General features: G+C 39.6%; 1 protein-coding gene and 1 long non-coding RNA gene across 10 annotated transcripts in view; one reads left to right on the top strand and one right to left on the bottom strand.

Annotated features, from left to right (window-relative positions):
* Positions 1 to 22324, top strand: part of TBC1D5 (TBC1 domain family member 5) — a 219661-nt gene that overhangs the window by 129244 nt on the left and 68093 nt on the right. The window lies entirely within an intron of this gene.
* LOC308459612 overlaps positions 1 to 22324 on the bottom strand; it is an 87592-nt gene that overhangs the window by 16928 nt on the left and 48340 nt on the right. The window contains exon 3 of one of the 2 annotated variants that reach the window (XR_013978222.1): positions 11262 to 11312. The exons of the other annotated variant lie outside the window; for it this stretch is intronic. This is a non-coding gene — a long non-coding RNA (uncharacterized lncRNA). Of the gene's footprint in view, positions 1 to 11261; positions 11313 to 22324 lie in introns of those variants that run through there. 2 annotated transcript variants of the gene reach the window in all.

Raw genomic sequence — 22324 nt, 5'->3', positions numbered from 1 at the left:
TTAGTAAAGACAAGCAAACCCACAAATTACTCAGAATATTTATATTGCCTTTATAGGTTGTTATAATTAGAATCTGTATGTATTCTAAATTCTATCAGGTATGCTTCCTTTAGCCTTTTGTGCAGCGGAGGGCTCGTGTGTGTCAGATGAAAAGAGATAATGTAATTGATATTCTTGATCCACTTTAGCTTAAATATGGATTTAGACTTTGTTCAGTAATTTGCTTTCCTGCATATGGTGTCAAAAGTGATTGGTATATAAGTAGGATGAAAGATGGGTTGAGAAATGGGAAGTATCCATTTGAGTTCTATTCTCTTGCCACTTAATTATATGCTGAGATGTTAATGAATAGAACTGAGTAGCTGTGAGGATAGAATACAGATTTGTCATGTTACTCCTAGATGCAGGTGATGTGCCTTCAGTCTCAAGTGCTGAAAGTAACATATAGTCAGAATAGATGCCTGGCAAGTAAACTTTCATAGCACCTCTTGTCAAAATGTCCTGGGGGTGAAAAGACTGCCAACTTTAACATTGCTAAGCACTGGAAATTAAAGTGAAAATCTGGACTAGATGAAGACCTTTGGCCATGTGAGTTTTTATTATGAATATTCAAGAAATATATTCCAGGATATTTGGAAGACTGTTTTTCCTACTCTTTGAATTGTTATCTTTGATGTGACTGCACAAGGTAGCATAGTAATCTCACAGTACTGATCACAAGAATGGATCCTTCTACTAAGCTACACAGGAATGATGTTACAGTGGTACCTCAGGTTAAGAACTTAATTCGTTCTGGAGGTCCATTCTTAACCTGAAACTGTTCTTAACCTGAGGTATCACTTTAGCTAATGGGGCCTCCTGCTGCCGCCGCACCGCCACTACGCAGTTTCTGTTCTCATCCTGAAGCAAAGTTCTTAACCCGAGGTACTATTTCTGGGTTAGCGGAGTCTGTAACCTGAAGCGTCTGTAACCCGAGGTACCACTGTATATGACTGCTAGTGTGAAAAAAGAAATAACAAAACAGATGTACATAAAAGAAGTTACATGAGATTTGTGGGTCATATTGCACAAAAAGGGCAAATAAGGCAATAAGTTCCTTAAAACATGTATCTTTAATCCAGTTGTAATGGAATTGTTTGCCACAATCAGATAGCACTGTTTTGGAAGCAGAAGAAGAATCAAAGTTGCATGAAACTTAATTTTTACTTTGAGGACTGTTGTGATTTAGAAAATGTTTGCCACCAGCATATTAACATTTTCTTTTAGGAGCTTTGTGCATCATAGTGCACAGGGTGAAAGCTGATCATAAGCTGCTAGAATGAATGTCTCTTCCATTCACACACAGTGTTAATGCTAGGGAAGCATACTATAAAAGGATAATTCACAGTTTTGACCTCAGTTTTTTCCAAACCGTAGTAGGAGTTAGAACTTTTAGGAACTTCACTCTTGTGGCTGCAGAATGATTTTAACAACATATATAGATACTTGCTATATCCTAAGACTGCTTTAAATGATTCCTAATGTAGCTGTGCTTAGCTAGTGATAAGCAAGCAGTATGTTGGGTAACAAGTAGGTCAATCTAAGTGACTACATTGGGCTAAGATGAGCAACAAGCCAATGTATAAGGATGCAGCCTTATATCCTTGCATGTGTATTTAGAAGAACTGCGTATTGTTGGTCGTTATAGGAAAACAGGATGCTGAATTAAATGGACCTCAGCAGAACTGCTGTTATAGGCAAGCAAGGTCCATTCATTCATTTCTTTTCCTCCAACCCAACCTAAAATGAAGATCAGTCTAGCTCCGTATTCAAAAAGGATATTTTGATAAATACTTTTTCCTACAAAGAATCAGAAGCATAAATGAGTTGGGTGGATCTTTGCAGAATTGTGTATATGTGTAATACAGGGTTGACACTATTTTGCCTTGTGCAAATATAAATGAAATAAAGTGAAAGAGTTGTTGGGATAATTATGTGGCATTCTATTTAGCACCCTGGAAATAGGATTACTACAGCCCTTCAGGTTTAGATAATACAGTGAAGATTTGTATGTGCAGACTAGTTACCTTTCCCCCCTCCATGCATGAGATTGTATGGATAAACTTCAATGTGATCTAGTCTGTTCACATGGGAGGAGAAAGAATGCACGTTTTCAGGCATTTTCTTGGAAATGACCACTGGGTACTGTATGTTGTTTAGTGTTCATTCCAGTTCACACATTTCTCTTCACAATCCCATAAATGGAAAGGATCACATTAGGGGGGGGGTCTTACCCTAGAAATCACTTAAGAGTTTCACCACTATTGTCCACAGGATGTAGATTTGCATCCACAATCACTTTATAAAGTTAAGATAGTCAAGAAAATCTCTCCTGAACATATTAGGACTAGTAAATCTCCTAGGAGAAAAACTGCAAATTTCTAATTTAAGAGTAAGCTTTTCAAAACAGTAACTCTGTTTTAAATCTGAATTGCATATTAAAAATGTGTGTTACTAAAGCATTGGTATTATGTAAATATGTTTAATCTTATTTAAATTTGCTTTTATACAGTAAATTATTATGATAATAATTTTTAACATTTATAGACTGAGAAATATATTCCAGTCCTTTTATAGAACTAGGAATGGAGATCTGTACGATTGTCGTCAGTTCATTTTTTTGCGGCATGTATTGTTGGGTTTGAATAATCACACGTCAGTGTAAACAAAGAGCATATGTAATGGGGGGGGGGGGAATCCTGCTCTGTGAAAGCAGTATCGTAAATTGTGCTACCATTTAGAATGGGTGAGTCACACAATGGTTTTCATTAATCTTGCGGGGGGGGGGGAGCGAGTTTCCCTTTTCCACATCTGTCAGGATAGAAACTTTAATGAGGAGCCTGCTTTAGTCAAACTAAGAGCTAAAGTATTTAAACCTTCAGTATCTGTTCTGCGCTAGAGAAAAACTTTCTTAAGACCAATACTGCACCGACTAGGAATCTCAGTACCGCTTAAGAGTATCTGCCACCACATTCAAGGAGCAGAACAATACAGAATTGTGTTTGCAACTGAGGGAAGGGATAACCTGATGGAAGTATATTGTGTGGAATGTAAGTTGTGTTTCCCAAGTGTTGACAAACTTAAAACCATCTCTAAGGTACACAGCTTTTGCCTGCAAATTAGTTTGGATCAGTTTGGGGGTAATTAGGGTTGTTTCCACACTAATTGACAGCCAGCACGTGCTAACTGTGCTTACTAATGACTCATGTTGGCTTTGTCTGTCTGTGTGTGTGTGTGTGTGTGTGTGTGTGTGTGGCTGTTGTTGGTTGAAAATACCAGCCCAACACTACTCAGTTATCCTAGAGTAAACTTACAAACTGCACAGTTGAGCTATGATCATGAGTGGCAGGGAGAGGATTATAAATCGGCATCAAAAAATTATCCCAACAAAGACCGTGTATGGGAAGGATCTGTATCTATGGGAATCAGATGTAGATATGCCAAAAACTCTGAAGAGGCTTAGCACAACCATCCCAACACTGGCACCGCCTTCTGACATTTGTTATTGCCATGGTTATGTAGTGACGTGTGTAAGTGTGTTTTACTGACCTGTGGGATCACTCCAAGAAGAGAAAAACATTATGTAGGGCAAACACTGGGCACTTGAGATATTTTGGACTCCCACTCCCATCACGCCTGGCCCATTGACATAGTGGCTGGGAATTATAGGAGTTGTGTTCCAAAATATCCAGAGAGCACTAGGTCGATGAAGACTGCTGCAGGATGTGACCTTCAACCCTCACTGCATAAAAGAACCGGCTTACTGCCTGCAGGAAATCTTCACTAGACAACCCAGCTACATACTTGTATTAGTATGGTTAAAACAATACGTTAGAGAACTTAATTTGTTTTGCTAAAATATGCCCCCAGAAGCTTATTAATAAGAATAACTTGTTCTTTTCTAAAAAGATATCTTACAACACATTCAGGTGACAGTGGGAGGCATAAGACCAGTTTTTCAGGTCTGCACAACCGTGTTGCCTATTCAGTGTGCTTCATGTACAGGGTCATTATAAATATAAACTTCAGTATGTTCTGGTGAGGCCTCCTGCAATCACTGTTGAGACATCCTGCAGTCACATCTTTCATATGCGAAAAACAAGTGTGTGCCATCCTTTGCTAAACATTTGAGGTGTGCTTTTATATACCTTTTATGCCAGTGGTGAGCTTCTAAATGGTGCTTCAGAATTATGTTATTCAGCCTTGCCTGTGACATCACCAAGCAGCTGTGTTGCATTATACTTAAAATAGCATTAAACCTTTACATTTTAAATGAATATTTTTCTTTGCAGTGATCTAGAATGCATAATAAGCATCTGTGGGCTATGCAATTAATGTCACTTGTGAGGAAGGACCTTCATGATGCACAAGGGCTTCAGCACTCTTAAATTATGATTCCTTTACTGCACTCATGGGATAAATTCTATATCCCCCAGATGCTTATTATGTATCTTCTATGTCCCTTAATTCCTATTAGCTGGATTAGCAGTTGTTGTGATGTTGAGGTTTATGGTAATTTAACTGGGATTGTTCTTACAGATCAATAAATAAACTTTGCAAAACTTAACTCTGTATTATCTTTCAGCTTTGATGCATACAATGTGCTAATAATTTAACAGTATGTACGAAAATATTTACTTACATGAGCTTGAGACGTTACTATGGAAATACAAGCAGGCCCATCAGTATAACTGATTGATTGAAAGATGCAGAGAAACTTACTTAATACAAACAGTTAAAATACCATATTGTAATGAAAAGGAATAATTTGTTAAAATTACTGTTATTGCTCCCAGTGGTAAAGATTCTTACTTTATTATGTGTATAACCCATGCATTAAACACAAAAATGATGGCTCTAAAGCTATTTTAAAAACACGAGTTGAAATGAATATTAGTTTGTGGGCTGATATTTACTAGTTATCTTTTCCCTTAATTTTCAAATGTTTTGAATTTTACCTGCAATGATATTGCTTTCTATGAAAGCAGAGGAGATGCCAGCTGGGAAAAAAATCTTGAAGAATTATCCTCGATGTATAGCCTATTCTGGCAAATTAAGTCAATTCTACACTCTTTCTTTCAAGTAAGTAAGCCCCACTGAATTCAGTGCAGCTTCCTACTGCATAGACATGTACAGAATTGCACCATGAAGCCAATGCAGCCATTTCATAGAAGTGTTTCCTGGGCTCATCCTTATACATTTAATAAAGTTTTCCCATTGACATCATAGGGGGTTTGGCTCCACCTGGTGGATGAAGGCAGGAGAAGAACTTCCTGGGAAGTAGGCGGCTCCCATTCAGTTTTTGCTCTTGCCTTCCAATGATCCAGTCACATCGCTCTTTGTTACCACACTTTTCTTCATCTTTAGGATTGTTTATTCAGCTTCTCCTTTAAACTATATATTTTTTACTTTTCTCCTGTACCTATTGTTTTTGTACTCTTCTTTCCATATAGTCTTGCCTTCTCTAAAGAGACAGACTACCTCCCACCTTTTTCTGTCTTAACCACATCCTTTCCTAATTCCTTTAACCCTCCTCAAACAAGAAAAAAAGACCCCAAAAATCATTCTCAGGGGGTTTCTGCCATGGCACCTTTGCAGCCTGACTGATTTGCTCCTGGACATGCACCTTGACCCCAGAGTGTTGGGATTTCGGCCCAATCAGAGAAGAAGACTGTGGCCTCTCCACATCCTCATGGCTCTGTTATCCTGGTCACATGGCAAATGTAGATTCTAGATTGTGAGCTAGACAGGTACAACACACTGAAGCAGGCCCGGCTGAGACCTAGGGACCCACCGCTTCCTCTTGAAGGTTGCGTATGGCCGTTCCAACACAGTCACCCCTCCAGCCGCTTATCAAACAAAGATGTTTCAGACCAGCCTCTACCAGTGACACTGACTCCACAGCAGTCCACAAGGCCACCAAAAAGACAAAGCAGCCTAGCAGCAGGACGAGGCCAGGAGAGCTCACCTCCTTGGAGAACTGGTAAGGTCATAGCCGCCTCTCCCTCCTACCTGACAGAGTGCAGTGACTGACTCAGGCATGACATCTCTTCCAATACCCTGTGGGTTCAGCCTGGATGGCCAATAAAATCCATACTCCAGTTGTCAAACAGGATGTTTGTTTCGGCATTGCAAGGCCAGCTGCGAAACAACCTCAATCAGCAAGTGATTGAAGGGTTGGCACATCAAATATGAAAAAAAAAATCACTTGTGCATTGTAGACCCAGCTCAACTACAGCCCGCCCACTCTGCTACCCTCTGAGGAGGACAAATTATGGGCTTTGAAGATACTCCAGCTTCCTCTCCATTGTCTCCACAAACAGGGACCCAGGACTTTACCACACCCATTCCTGACACAACACCAGTGGGCTTCCGACTCACAAAGGACATACACAAGCCCTGCTTGGCTGCATATTATTGGAAGTAGGCAGATCCACCGCTGCCCTCCTTGCCTAATCCTTGCTGCATGCTTCAGCCTAGAACAAGATCCTGTCGTCGTCCCTGCTTAATCCTTTCACATTGTTGTTTAGTCGTGTCCGACTTTTCATGACCCCGTGGACCAGAGCACGCCAGGCACTCCTGTCTTCCACTGCCTCCCGCAGATTGGTCAAACTCATGTTGGTAGCTTTGAAAACACTGTCCAACCGTGTCGTCCTCTGTCGTCCCCTTCTTCTTGTGCCCTCCATCTTTCCCAACATCAGGGTCTTTTCCAGGGAGTCTTCTCTTCTCATGATGTGGCCAAAGTATTGGAGCCTCAGCTTCAGGATCTGTCCTTCCAGTGAGCACTCAGGGCTGATTTCCTTCAGAATGGATAGGTTTGATCTTCTTGCAGTCCATAGAACTCTCAAGAGTCTCCTCCAGCACCATAATTCAAACGCATCAATTCTTTGGCGATCAGCCTTCTTTATGGTCCAGCTCTCACTTCCATACATCACTACTGGGAAAACCATAGTTTTAACTATATGGACCATTCAGCAAGGTGATGTCTCTGCTTTTTAAGATGCTGTCTAGGTTTGTCATTGCTTTTCTCCCAAGAAGCAGGCATCTTTTAATTTCGTGACTGCTGTCATCTGCAGTGATCACATTACAATCTACCAATACTGGGGAACCTGACAGCTCTTGGGCAATATCCTCCATAGGGTCTGACCTCTTTGCCTTTCAGGATGTGGAAGAAAGGGAATGGAATGGTAGTTCTGTGGTGGACAAACAGCTATCTCTTTGCTTATTTCAAGACGCTCATAATATGCCACACCTCTGTCTCTCAGAAGCAGCACTAGACCTTAATGCTAAGTCATCTGAACCTACCCCTGCTCCTTCCAAGGGGGCAGTGGTGTTTCCTGAGACCCAACCTTCTTCTAAATTTGTACCAGCGCCAGGCTATTCAAGAGAATCACTAAAACAGGATGGGATACTCCCACACAATACAAAAAGTTGGTCCAACTAACCAACAATTATCAAATCCTGGATATTGAGATCATTGACCTCTTGAAGACCACATTGCAAAACCGAATCAAGATCCCGACTGTGTCTACAAGACACTACTCAAAATATCCAGGTCAGCGGCATTTGTGGCAGAAGCCACCTAGGACTTCACCCAGTTCACAGTGTTCTCAATGGCAGCAGGTGTGGTAACTTGCAGATCACAGTGACTGAAACTCTGGGAAGTAGACAAAACATACAAGATCAGTTTCTCCACAGCACCCTTTGTAGGTGGAAACTGTTTGGTGAAAAGACCCTGGAGCACCTCTGTAGATGAAGGTCCTGGTCACTCAACAAGATGTGAGGTGCTACTCTACATGTTATACATCTTACCAGGCGAATTAGTTCTTTTGGAACTACCACTTAGACGGCAAGCACCACGACTACAAATCCAAGCCATCCTGGAACAAGCACTGCCACTTCCCCAGATGATGTCAGGGAAACAAGTTTGGGTCCTCCAAACCCCACCCACCCAGTACACCAGTAAATGGAAACAATGACATGAGTATCAGACAGGTGTGGGTAGGCTCCAGACATTCATCAATGCCTGGCAAGATACAACTGCAGACCACTGATTTCTCAACATTATATCACAGGGCTACAGGATCATCACCAGTGTCACTTGCCCCAGACAACATTGCATTGTGTGGGATTTCATATGATACCTTCTCAACATGGGAGCCATAGAACAGGTACTTCCAGTAGAGTTCTGCTTTGACATCCACTCTATATTCTTCATCATGCCAAACAAGGACCAACACTTCTGGTCCTGGATCTCAAATAACTCAATTAACAGGTGGTCTTCAAAAAAGGATTCAAGACGAATTCCCTTTATCCAGCCAAGAAATCCCTCCACATCAAAGACTTATATCCATCAACGTACAGGATGCATACCTCCTCATTCTTTTCCACCCAAGCTGCCACAAATACCTCCAGTTTGCCATAGGACCCCACCATTTCCAATACAAAGCTGTCTCCTTCAGATGGGCCTCCTCTCCCTACTCTTTTCACGAATATAATGGTTGCCTTGGTGGCCCAAGTAACATCTCAGCTTTGGATGGTCATGAAATAGTGAATCAGAGATACCCCTTGCTGGATGCTAATAAAGCAATGAAGAGGGGAAACTCCTCTTTGGAAATCACAACTTACTGATTTGTTTAAAAGTAACTTATAGGCACATATATTTGCTGGCAAACATGGTAGCCTTGAAATCTGATTTGATTGTTCTTGTTTTGTTTTGTTTTGTTTTTTACTTCAGGTTCTAAAAATAAAAGTAAGCAGTGTTATTGAAGAGGAGATATATTGATCAGAAGACACTTTGACATAGCCAAATTATACCTTTTTAGATGCAGGTTCATGACAGATTTTTCTTGTTCTTCCTTTCCTTTTAGCTGGCTCTTGCTTTGTTTACACATTGCTACAAGAGATGAGATCCTATATAATTTCTAGATTATGCCCTATAGAAATACAAATGAAATAATATGATCTTGTTGTGGCTCTAAATATGCAAACACCACCATTTAAAAAAAAAAAGTATGAAAAATGGAAAGCAACTTGAGAGAGAAAATAATACAAAATTAAATATTTTGGTATCAAGGCAAATGAAATGGTGAAGTAACAAATGGGTTGCATGCAATTAATTTGGCACTTCCTTTTAATCGCAAATGGTTCATTTGATACACATCTGCAAGGCAGTGTTTTTTTTTTCTTATTGGATCTTTTAGTAACCTTCTACTACAGTACATAAATACACATTTCTGCCTGCTTAGTATTTTTTCAGATGATGATTGCAGAATCTCTCATCTGAGCTGCTTAGAAAGAGTTTTTGATATTGTAATTTTTTACAGGAGAAATTTGAACTTAGGCCATGATAGCACCATGGATCTTCCACCTGAAACTCTGCCCACAATTCTGACAATCACTTTGAAAATCCATCCAATTATATTGCTTCCAGGCAGTTTCCTAGGTAACAGCCATACAGTTTGAGGAACGGGGGCTATCCACATCAGAAGAAACAAAAACAAATGGCAGTATTCCCAGTTTTCCAATACGTTTTAATTGTAAATTGTTACTGAATGTTGTTTTAAAACCATGCATTTAATGCACTATAAAATATAGCATAGGTATTTATGACATTGCCAGTCCTTTTGATGCTAACACGGGCTTTTAGATTCTTTGTCATCTCTGAATGTAATGGTTCAAATCTCTGCCCTTTTTTTCTCAGTGATAGCATGGTATGCTTTATACAACGTATGTATAATATGTGTAAACACATTAGATATGTTACAGGGGACCATCAGACCCAACTTGGTTTCTGCTAGTGTTCAAAGCCATGAGCACTGCTAACATGCAAGCTCAGCATGAAGCTCTCACTGCAAGAAAATGAATGAAACATCAACGTAAAAAACAGAGTAGAGCTTTCAAATGGATATCATAGAATTGTAGAGTTGGAAGGGATTATGAGGGTCATTTAGTCGAACACCACAAGCTTGAGATGCTCTACCAACTGAGCTATATGGGAGCCAACAGTCAGGGCTAAGAAGGCCGGACGTTGTGTATAGAAGGATTTATGGAAACTGTTCCACCAGAGGCTTTGAGGGAACGTGAAGTAGAGCGGAATGCTAGGCATGGAGACTTGCTGAAAGAGCCCAGAGGCTTAATGTGCAGCAACCCAGGAGCACTGCTGGATATGTGCAGCACACATGAGCAATCTATAAAGTATTCTGCGGTGTACTGGTCCTGAAGCTTAAGCTGGTGTCTGAGCCTGGAAGCCAAGGAAGATCTTCGTAGATGTTTTGGTGTACCAAATGTGGGTGGTAGCTTTTCGGGTATGTGGCATTATCAGTTCATATTTACGTTAGCTAGAAAATCTATGGCACGTCAAGATTATTTCACTTGGTTATAATGCACTAACTGCTGCTGTAAAAACACTATTCTCATGCCCCAGGAAGACACTAAGGCAAACTGGCAGGTGTGTTTCTTCATAGCCTGTAAAAAGGTAGTTAAGACTGCACTATAATGAGCAATCCTCCCCACCCATTGACAGTTTGTCATTCATAAGATGATACGAGTTGCCCGTGTCAAAGAATATGAAATTAATGTCAACTAGCATCTGTGACATGGCTTTCCTCTAATGTGTGAGCAAGCTTCCTAGCAGAGAAATACAAAGCATGTTGACTTTTCATAAAGGCCCATTTAGCAAATACTGTTTTGGAATAATTAATTGTGCAACTGCATAGTAAGCATAAATGCCAATCCTTTAAGCAGAGGTTACTTAAACATTTCAGGCCCCCTGTATAATACAAACCCACATTTGTATTCACAACTAAAGCTTTTTGTTTATTTAAAAAAGCACTAAGTACTTTACAGGTAGTTTCCAGAACCTTCTTCTGTTGTACAGTGAGCAAAAGGTGCAGCTGAGTTGCACCATGTACAAAATGGTTTACCATTGAAAATACTGTGTTCCCATCCTATTTACTTTTATTTCTGTTTCACTATCTGTAAAGGCTATACTGCTAGAAATGATTATTTAAACTAGTAGGCTTAATTATAGGTAGGTATCAGAACAGATTACTAAAATGCCAAAAAGTCTCTGTTCATTCTATATACAGTGTATTCTTGTACATTCAATTCTGCTGCTTTTCTTTTTTAGGAAAATAAAAAGTCTGTAGAATTACCACTTATATTTTTAAGTAACTTGCATTATTGGCAGCAAGAGTGGCCAAATTCCTGTTTCAAGTCCATGTCACTTCTGCGTGTTTTTATTCATAATTCTGTTCTGTTTTCATATTAATCTGCAATTTTTAGCAGAAAATATCATATATATATATAGAGAGAGAGAGAGAATGTTAATACCTAATTTTTAAATATTTTAATGTATGTTTTCTCTCAAAATATGTGCATTTTGGTACATTTCAAACTGCTGAGAATTATGTGGCAACAGTTGGGAAAGTGTGAAATCCTGCAAATGGCTGTGTTCCAAAACTTGCATTCATTTGACAGGTGTAGATCAGGTCATTTTGTGTAGGAATGTGCAAAGATCAGTTTCCTCCAACATTCCAGATTGGCAAAACCAGTCAAGAAATCCCTGTCTACATGCATGGTTCCCTTCCATGTACATCAGCAACTCTTTTGGATCAAGAGCTATGTATGTCTCTTGTAGCTATTCAGAGCAAGCTGACATTTGTAAGACTGATTTTTCTCACGGGCTCTTGGCTAACACACTGTGCCCAGGGTAAACTACATTTTACTACACCATTTAACACTCATGTTCATACACTGCAAAGGTCAACAGGTTTTCTTTTTCCTAGTGCATGATTATCATCACAAACAAACCATGGGATAATTATGGGAAGGACAGAGAGCGAAGAAGCTATATATATTGGCTCTAAAAATACAGCCTACTTTGTTGAATAAGGGGTGTATTTGTGTGTATCCCACCTCGTGAATAATACAAGGAAATTCAGTTATCACGTGACTGAAAAGCAGCCAGTTGGACTCTGGTAATGCAAGATTGAAATCCACGCACAGTTAAGTTAGTCTCGGTCTTTTTCATGTACATCAGGAATGATGTACGGGATTCCTATTCCCTGAATTCATTCATGTGTGCTAATTTCACAAATATACAGATTTAGTTTTCAAAGAGGAAATAATGATCTGATGGCTAGGTAGCAGAATAGCAAAAATACTCAGTCAAACTGGTTTCTGTGAGTTTTTTTCGTTGCCCCCCCCTCCTATTTTCTCCAGTTGTAAAAATTGCAGTGATTACACATCATAAAGCCTATCTGTAATAAAACGCATCAGCTGGCCAAGGTTTTCATCGCTCACTCAATAATCCATTAATACAGCAATGCTGCCCAGGCATCTTTATAATACCAACTCGGAGGTAATTTTAATCAGCTAGACCAGCTGGTATTTAACAGCAGCTGCTGGAGACGCCACAAATATACTCAATAGCTGACATCTTTATTTGCAGTTTTTCAAGGGGAGAAGAGATCCCCCTACGGTTACTTAGATTAAGGTTTTATGAAAAAGTGTTGGGTATATTAAGGTTACTTCACTGAGCGCAGGAAGGGTTAATGCGAACAATAAAAATGGTGGAAGTTATGTATAGATGCTTGTTTTTTTACAGAAATGGGTTTTTTAAAAACACAGCTTTGTTTGAAGGTGCAAACCATTTCCTGCTACATTTCAATTAATAATAGATTTCAAAAGAAGCACAAAGTATATATAGAAAAGCTACATCTTTCTCAGTTACTGAATCTTTTTCTGGTTCACAGTATAAGCATGTAATAAATAGTATTCTTGCTAGTGAAAAATATGCCATTTTAATATGTTTTGCCCTTTTGACTACGATATACCTCTTTTTCAATCTTACAGCTTGTCTTAGTTGTGTGCACAGGCTGACTGAAAATATAGGCAACGTGTTCTTTATTATTTTTTCCAACATTTTCTTATATTTTAGTCTGATATAAATTTCACATTGTGCACTCTGCAGCTGTAAACTCTGCATGCCATTTCACATTGGGGTGTGTGGGTAGCGGGGGGACAAGCAGAGGCAACATGAAGTTAACAGTCACAAACACATAAATAACATTTTAATTATACTTGGGGGAGCTTGGCTTACAAAGCTCACAAATCCATAATGGAGCTTGCTGATAATAAAGGCCTGATCTGTTTGTTAAATTCCACTGTGCCTAGCTTAACTTGTACCTCATCCTTCCTTCACGAGTTTTCTTATTGAGTGCTGGTCGCAAAACGGACTGATTAAGTCTAGCGCAGAGTACTTTCCCAGTGTTAGAAATAAAAAGTTGTGTTTCTGTATGAGGAGAACGGGATAATTTTGCTAGTTGGGAAAAGCAAGGTATCTAAGCAAACTTTGGGAAGTATCAGTTTCACCCTATGTGCTACATCAAATGAATTCTTAGATTTAGTGCAGATCTTAGGTGGGTAAAGTATTTTTATCTTTGAATTCATTTCTGTTTGCATATATGCAGATTTCTGATAATATCCATTCCCTAATGAGAGTGTAGTAGTATCCCAGGATTAATTTGAACAGGTTTTTACATACCTTGATGATAGACATTACTAGTAATAAAAGAGGCATTTCTGATAACTGAGAACTATATAGCTATTCCATGTATGTAATTCAGTGGTGGAAATAATTTCTGAACTGATACCGTATAATCAAACCAATAAATGTATAAAGATTATCAATATTTGTGTTATATCTAGTAAATGTGTGGGACTTTTCACTGTGCGAATGCTGTCACAAACCAGAAAATGTCTCATTGTCTAGGATGATATACTTAATCCAGTTGCAGAATGGACTACCAAGATTGCAATTTGACTTTAAAAAAAAAATACTTAGCAAGCATATTTTGTGTTATTTGCAGTGATAGGCTGTTTAAGTTTGTATAGAGTGTTTGACAACAGACAGTTTGATATATTGCTAGGCACAGCGGTAGGTTGGACTTGAGTGGTATTAGCTCTCAGTGTTTTGATTAATGGTAATTGTTGTGATGAAAATGCATGTTTTATGTGCAACTCATAGTTCTGAAAAACAGAAGCCAACTTACAAGATCTGTAATTACTATTCAGAGTTAGCATATAAAAAGATCATTGAGAACATACAGACAAGACACAGTAGGATATTTTGTATGTGTGTTTATTTGGTATTGTGTGAGATTTCTGTGCTGTTTTTTAAAAAAATGAGTGTGGGGATCTTGTTTTACTATCATTTAAACATCAAAATGAGCATTTGTATTGTGAATTTTGGAATTGCAAAATACACCAGCTTAATTCCACTGAATGATGACATTTTACCTTGAATCAACAAGTAAAAAACACAAACTTGAGAATTCTAAAATAATTCAGAGGAAGGTCAAAATACATTTTTTATACAAGATGCCTTTAAACACCCTCATTTGCTTCATGCCATTCATGCTAATTTTGCAATGTTGTTCTTCAGAATAGTCTTTATTTTAAACATTTCATTGTTCTTTTCACATGACTTAAATAGCAGTATATTCATTGTTTTTATGTTTAAAAGGACACAGCAGTAACATACGATTTCAGTAGTAATAGTTTCAACAAGATATCAAACTCATATTAATATGCTTTCTATAGACTGTGACTCTGCAGTCTTGTATGTGGACTAATCAGATATCATTGAAGTCACTGAGATTAGTCAGCAATGCGAGATTTCAGCCAGCATCCTTTGTTCATCTTTACTTTGTGTAGATGGAATCAAATATTAATTTAAAATACAGCTCCTTTTGTGATTTATTTATAGAGCTTTTCTAAATTTCTTAATATAAAAACTAAGCATTATACAAAATAACATAAAATCTGCAACGTCTTACCATAAAAACAGTAAAATAGCATTATAAAAACAGGAAGAGGTAAAAACAGGTGACTACGTTGTATTTGATCATCAAAAATTTATCTCACTTTTGGATGCATAAAGCAGCTAACAAAAAAAGATAGACTTAGACTACTGTAAGCCCATCTTTACAAGATGAACACTTCACCTTGCAATCCTAAACTTGTTGACTCAGAAGTAAGTCCCACTGGATACGATGAGGGTTACTCCCAAATAAATGTGCCTAGGATTGCAGCATTAGTTGCACTAATGCGTTGCGTTCTTTCAGCCTTCAAATTTTACATTATAGAATTCAAAGTATTCTTCTGCATCTGAAATTTGTAGTCATGCAAATTACCAGAATAGTTCCCCAGACTGATTTTTTTTTAGAAAAATGAACAATAATATCAAAATTATAGGAAAGCAACTTGATTTCTAACTGTAGTGCCAAAGTTTGTAGTCTGCAACGAGACATCTAAAGGAAAAAAAGAATTAGTCCACGTTGGTAACAGCAGGATATGAGACTCATTATTAGAGCTTGCCTAAAAATATTAACACACAATTCATGGTCTATTATATATTTGTGTGGGAGATAAAACCTGCAAGGCATGAAATTGTAGTGTTACAAAATAATTATTTCAAAGAGTAAATGATCTCATTTCAGACTGGAACTAGCTTGGAACACTGTGTTAGTTGTCAGGTGGTTTATCTCTCGGCAAAATACAAATTAATAAATGCATCTTCGATATACACCTAAATCTATGAACTGAAAATAAATCACCCTCCCACCAAACTTTCATTGCAGCTAGCAACCATGTGTCATTGTGGCATCTTTTATTGAAAGGAACTTTATTTAAGTAGCATAAACTTGTTGGATGGGCTTCAATTAAATGATGATTTGTTAATGCAAATGTGTAGCGAATGACTGGTAGTACATCTGTCTCTTCATCCATAGGCCATTACTGTAGAGCATTAGCACATGATTGTAAAAAACTGGAAATCATTATATGCAGGTAGTACATATTCAATCAATTCTGACCTTATGTCTCCGATGAAATAAAAAAAACCCTAAGTAATGTAAATTATATTTAATTTGTAGCTGGGGTGGGGGGAAAGTAGAATCTTGGAATATTTGTGATTCAAGCTGTTATTTGATGTGAGGTGACTGCAATTTGGATATGACTGTCATTGGTGTCTCCAATGGGAACCATTAATCCTCTGTTACTCCTCCTACATGCTCTTCCAATCCAAATAGTGATGTTTTGGTTTACATTAGCAAAAAATATTGTCCCTTTTCTTTTAGCATGCAAAGTGTTTTAACCTGAATGAGAGTGCAGGGTAAGGGCAGTATAATTGTGACCAGCATTAGTTAGTTAAGCAGGCAGTGACAATTAATACCCCCAAAAAATCATACAATTAGCTTCAGCTCCATAAGTATCTAATGAGCCATTTGTCAGTCTTTTGGTGAAATAAACTACTCTATCTTAATTCTCCACTCTTGCAGCAAATAAATAGAAATTATGAAACACCCGGGCACCAGTAAAATATAATTTATTTCATAGGGCATGACAGAACTCTTTACATCTCTAAAATGAACATGTTATTTACAAACGACTTGTGATACTAATATATAAAAAAGGATTTTAGCGTTAACTGCTTTCGTTAGGCGGTAGATATTTTTTCCTGATTTGTTTAATCATTTAAATGTGTAATTACTCCTAAAGGCATGAGAGCTAAAATGACTATTCCTGACGTGATTAACTCATAAAGTCACAATGAACCTCACAAGAGAACCCGGGAAATGCCAGGGATCAGCATTCTGCAGCTGAAGGCATTAAGAAATTTCTGGAAAGGACAAAGTAATTATTTTCATTATGGAACATTTCTCAGCTTGCTATTTCTTTCTGGCCTCTTTAGTCTTGTCGACATGAAAATCATAAGCCAAATAGGAAGGAGAGGAAACAGTTCTCTTCCTCAAAAGTCAGCCGCAAAGAAGAAATGCGAGAACAAGTCTCAAGGGCTCTAGAAGGTGCAGGCAAAAGCCTTTCCTTTCTGCAGTTCTGTGGAAGGAGAGTTCAAGGCTCTGAACCAGTTTCAGTTTTTGCCCCAGGAAGCACTGGGGAAGCTAATGTCTAAGTGTTCCATTTTCCACAGCGGGAAAATTCAATCTCCCTAAAAGAATCCAGAAGTGAGAATGTGTTTCCTTATCAGAGCTAAGCTAAGAAAAGATCCTGCAGCATTTAATACTAATTACATCAATGCAGGGTAAGGGAGACTTCTTGTTCAAGCCTAGTTTTATGGCTTTCCCAAAGAAGTCTTGTCTTTACCAAAAGGAAGGTGCTTCCTGCCTGTCAAAGGTGAATCATACTACTATGATTCAGTCTCAAGTCCTTGGAGGCAGCAGTCATGATGTCCTAGTGCAGGCAAACTCGGCCCTCCAGATGTTTTGGGACTACAACTCCCATCATCCCTAGCTAACAGGACCAGTGGTCAGGGATGATGGGACTTGTAGTCCCGAAACATCTGGAGGGCCGAGTTCGCCTATGCCTGTCCTAGTGGCTGTCTCATGTGCTGTGAAGGCAGCCATTCTAGGAACACAGGCTTCATCCAAGTTTCATACACTCTTCCAGACTGTCATGGGTGCTTCTGAGATCACATACTGCTCTTTGTACGCTGTTACACACTGGTAGGGCTCTAATCCTATCACAACAGCCTAAATTCACAATTGGGCTTCCTCTCTGGAGCACAAATTATTCCCCCCCCCCGCCCAAGGTGCCCTCCACAATTAGCATCTAGCTGACTAGAATGGGTATCTAGATATTAGAAATATGAATAAAATGGGTTACCTTCCAGAAAACCTAGAGAAGTGCTCAAAAGTGGTAAGCATGTTGTTCTCTGGCCACGATCATGCAAAAGGATTTGTTGTAGGGAACCAGAAGTGAGCTATGGGGTTGTGTTTACTCTTACCCACACCTTTCTTCTGGCATATACCGTATTTTTCGCCCTATAGGATGCACTTTTTCCCCTCCAAAAATGAAGGGGAAATGTGTGTGCTTCCTATGGGGCGAATGCAGGCTTTCGCTGAAGCCTGGAGAGTGAGAGGGGTCGGTGCGCACCGACCCCTCTCGCTCTCCAGGCTTCAGGAAGCTCTGCGCAACCCTCGGGAGACCGGCGCGACTTCACCCCGGTCTCCTGAGGGTTGCGCAGAGCTGCCTGCAGTCCCGGGCTTCGCGCAGCTCTGCGCAGCCCTAGGGAGCCCAGCGCGACTTCCCGCCGGGCTCCCTAGGCTTGCGGATAGCAGGCTGTTCTCGGGGCTGGGGTCGGGGGAAGCTCGGGCTTCCCCCACGCCAGCCCCGCGCCTGGGGGGGAAATAAAAAAGTTTTTCTTTATTCCCCCCCCCAAAAAAACTAGGTGCGTCCTATGGGGCGAAAAATACGGTAGTTTACCCTTATCCCAGGAACCTACTTCATTGTTAATGGTTGAACCAGCAACCTAGTTAGCTATAGCTAAGACTAGCAAAACTTAGTGCTCAACCACTGGAGGCTCTTCCATCGCTCATTTTGCTTGAAAATCTGAGAATCTAGGTCAAGTGTTGACATACATGAGAATCTATCTGGCATCCCCTGTTTACTGAAACCGCCAAGTGTGTGCTAAAGCACAGCACCCTATACAGTCATACCTTGGAAGTCAAATGAAATCTGTTCCAGAAGCCCGTTCGACTTCCAAAATGTTCGATTGGTATCAATGATAAAAACATAATAAAAAACATACTGGCAGACAACCTGTTAATAAAATAACCTTCATAATAACAGTCATCTCCCCTCCTCCCGCACACACTTTCACTGGCCAGATTATTTAATAGACATAGGCCTGGATTAAGAGGAATGTTTTTTCCTGGTGCCTAAAGACATGCAGTGATGGTGCCACACGAGCCTTTCTGGGGAGAGCATTCCACAATTGGGGAGCCACCACAGAAAAGGCCTGTTCTCTGGTTGCCACCCTCTGAACCTCTCTGGCAGGGGTCAGCAAACCTTTTCAGCAGGGGGCCGGTCCACTGTCCCTCTGACCTTGGGGGGGCGGACTATATGTTGGAAGGGGGGAAAAAGAATGAATTCCTATGCCCCACATATAACCCAGAGATGCATTTTTTTAAAAAGCACACATTCTACTCATGTAAAAACACCAGGCAGGCCCCACAAATAACCCAGAGATGCATTTTAAATGAAAGGACACATTCTATTCATGTAAAAATCATGCTGATTCCCAGACCGTCCGTGGGCCGGATTTAGAAGGCGATTGGCCCGGATCTGGCCCCCGGGCCTTAGTTTGCCTACCCATGTTCTCTGGGATGGGGGACATAGAGAAGGGCCTCAAATGACAATCGCAGGATTTGGGTCGGTTTGTATGGGGAGAGGCGATCCTTAAGGTATTGAGCTCCTGAGCTGTATAAGGCTTTACAAGTCAACATAAGACCTCTAGTAGTGTAATGGGATCTGAAGACCTCCAACCTCCTCCTGTTTGACAAAAAATATCTGGCAGTAGTAACAGGACCATATAATGAGCAGGTACAGCAGTGTAAGCTGTCAAAATCATATGCACCAGAGTCTCAGACATCAGGAAGTATGTTTTCCATGACTCCTTGAAACTTACAAATGTTTTTCCTTGTTAGCTGAATTTTTCCCAGAGTTTATCTGAAGTTGACCCAAGCTCTAAAATAGCTGAGCAGTTAAATTTGTAAGGCATATATTTCCCCTTTTATTTCCTTCAAATTCTAAAATGCTGGGTTAATGTAAAAATAAAAAAGTTATTACCTGAAAACAATTGATTAGATCAAAATAATTGTGAGTGGGAAAAATAGGTGCTAGTGCTGTTCTGCAAATACTTGCATGGGAGTTTGTTCTGTGCTGTAATGGGCAGACACCATAGTAGCTCTCACAGTTATGCCTGTGAAGAAACTCCTGCAAAAGTGGAAATACATTTTTTATTAGTTTCACTTCATGCATCATTTTTTGCAAGGTGTAAAATGGCCTATCCTGCAACAGAAATGCCTGTTGCATAGAGCAGAGCATCCAATGGAATAACAATTAGTAGCAGCACAGAGGCAAGCTGGGAGTGGGAAGAGATCAGGGACGATAAATTCTTGCTGAATTCTGACCATGCTGTAAGCGTTACTGTTCCTGACAGTTTCCTTGGAAGCCGTCAGCTGTTCTGTCTTCTCTCGCCTCCTCTCAGGTCAAAATGTTTCTAAGTTGTTCTGTGACAGCACTTTGGGGTGGGACAGGCAACCTCATCTGGAGCCACTGCTTTCACAGTCTGTGACATCTCTGGGATCTTCAGAAGAGTCATGTATGCACCAGGGAGTCCCCGTATGGGACAGCTTCACATTCCTGCATTGAAGGGGTTGGACTAAATGATTCTCAGGGTCCCTTCCAACTCTACAATTCTATGATTCTCTGACTCATAGTAGTATCTGGCTGGGGGAGAAACTTAAGTGGAATCTTAAGTCACCCCTCTGCCATTTTCCAACCAGTTCCCCAGGGTTAATGTACACCAGTGCAGTACCCTGGCTAAAATCCCCAGGGCAACCAGGTGTGGTTAAATGCGGCAGTTCAGGATCTATCCATCAGGACACACCAGATTATTTCAACCAAAGAAGTTGGTTTGTTAATAAGACCATATAGAATATAAAATTTCAGTTAAGCAAACAAGGAAGTTGGGGCTAATTCTTAAGACATATCCTAACTAACAAATAGGCAGGTCGTTCTTCTCTTAGATGCTAGTCAGCTATTGAACTTAAAAGTTATTTGAAATTTCTACAGTTTAAATCCTGGCATTCCTAACTCCCTCTCTCCCTTAATAACTTAAGTGTCTTTTCTTCCTGACCATTTCCATAGCCTACTCACATAATGCTTCCGATGTTATTGCACCAGTGGATTCATATAGGTCAGCAGAATATTTGCTTGACTCACCTAAACTTCCTGAAGGTCAGCTATCCACATGGATTCATCTCTCTCTCTCTCTCTCTCTCTCTCTCTCTCACGCGCGCGCACACACACACACACACACACACAGAGAGAGAGAGAATATACATGCAAACACTGATATATGCTGACTTACATTGAAAAGAAACACGCATGCGAACTTGTGCTGGTCAGAAGTGATGGTGGCCTTGGCCCTCAGTCCCAGGGCTTGTAGGTATGCATTTCACGTGTACTGTAATGCATGCTACATAGTTGTATAAAATCACAATGGAACATTTCATTACGTCTAAATAATGAAAAGTGCATATTGTTTGAATTACTAACCATTCAAAACATTCAGTACAAGTCACTTGACACTAATTTTCCTGGTCAAATCATTTTTTGAAAGAAGTCTGCCTTGACAAGCAATTTAGTAAGTACCTTTGCAGAAAGAGCCAGGCTTGATGGGTCGTCGCATAAGCTACTTGACATTTGTCCCCAGTCAGACCTGATGCCACATGAAAAATTTACTCTGGTAAAGGGCTCCCAGGAATAAACAGTTCTCTAGTGTTGCTCACAAGGGAATCAGCAAGGTGAGCGGAACTTCAACTTGTCACGGATGCACTGTTCTGACAAACATAAGTAGATGCTAATGGCTAAATCGTGACAGAATAAAGTCCCACAACCATATGGCTAATTGCCACAACAATATCTTCAGTGTTATTAATCAAGTTTTCATAGTGTGCCGTGATAATTGGAATAATTAGAAGCAGCATAGACATTGCTTGCCTCTGCATGTCTCTCTCTCTCTCCCCCCTTTTCCTCTCCAGACAGGGACTTAGAAGAACCACAATTTCTGTACTGCATTATTTAATGCATATTTTCCAGCAAATACTGTAGTTAATGAATTAGCTGTTTATCATCCAAACTCTTTAGTGCCAGCAGGGTTTCTATAGGAATATGTAAGTAACTAAATGATACCATATTTTCCTGCCCAAAAATGTTAAATGTCCAACTAAGGTGCACCCCCAATCTCTACTAGCTATAGGCAATCTACTTTAGAAAAGTAAGAAAGTGTGTGTGTGTAAGTAAATAAGTGTGTAAACTGTGTTTCTATGTAAAAAATAAAAGTACTTCTAGTACAATCCTCCTTTGCCCTGTTAAAAAAGTAATAGGAATAACTTCAAATGCACAAAATTGTGTAGTTAAATTAGCACATTGTAATACCGTCTATATAAAAGACTAAGGTTCTCTAATTTCTTCCTAACAAATTTAAAATCCTCACCCAACCTATTTCTAGCGCTGCCAAAAACTACATCTCAAAAAGGTGTACTATGAGATTTCAAGAAGCCCAAAATTATTCTTTACCTCTGACCTAGGGAAGTAAATAAAGCTGCAATTTAGCACTTTTTGCTTAGCAGAGTATTTAAATCATTATCTTTGTACATTTCAGACTGGACTAGCTGTTTACTGAGCTCTCTCT

This window comes from Podarcis pityusensis (assembly GCF_964106645.2).
Source record: "Podarcis pityusensis genome assembly, chromosome: 12".
Classification (NCBI taxonomy): Eukaryota; Metazoa; Chordata; class Lepidosauria; order Squamata; family Lacertidae; genus Podarcis; species Podarcis pityusensis.
The sequence above is the reverse complement of the archived record's forward strand: the minus strand, read 5'-3'. Positions and strand labels throughout refer to the sequence as shown.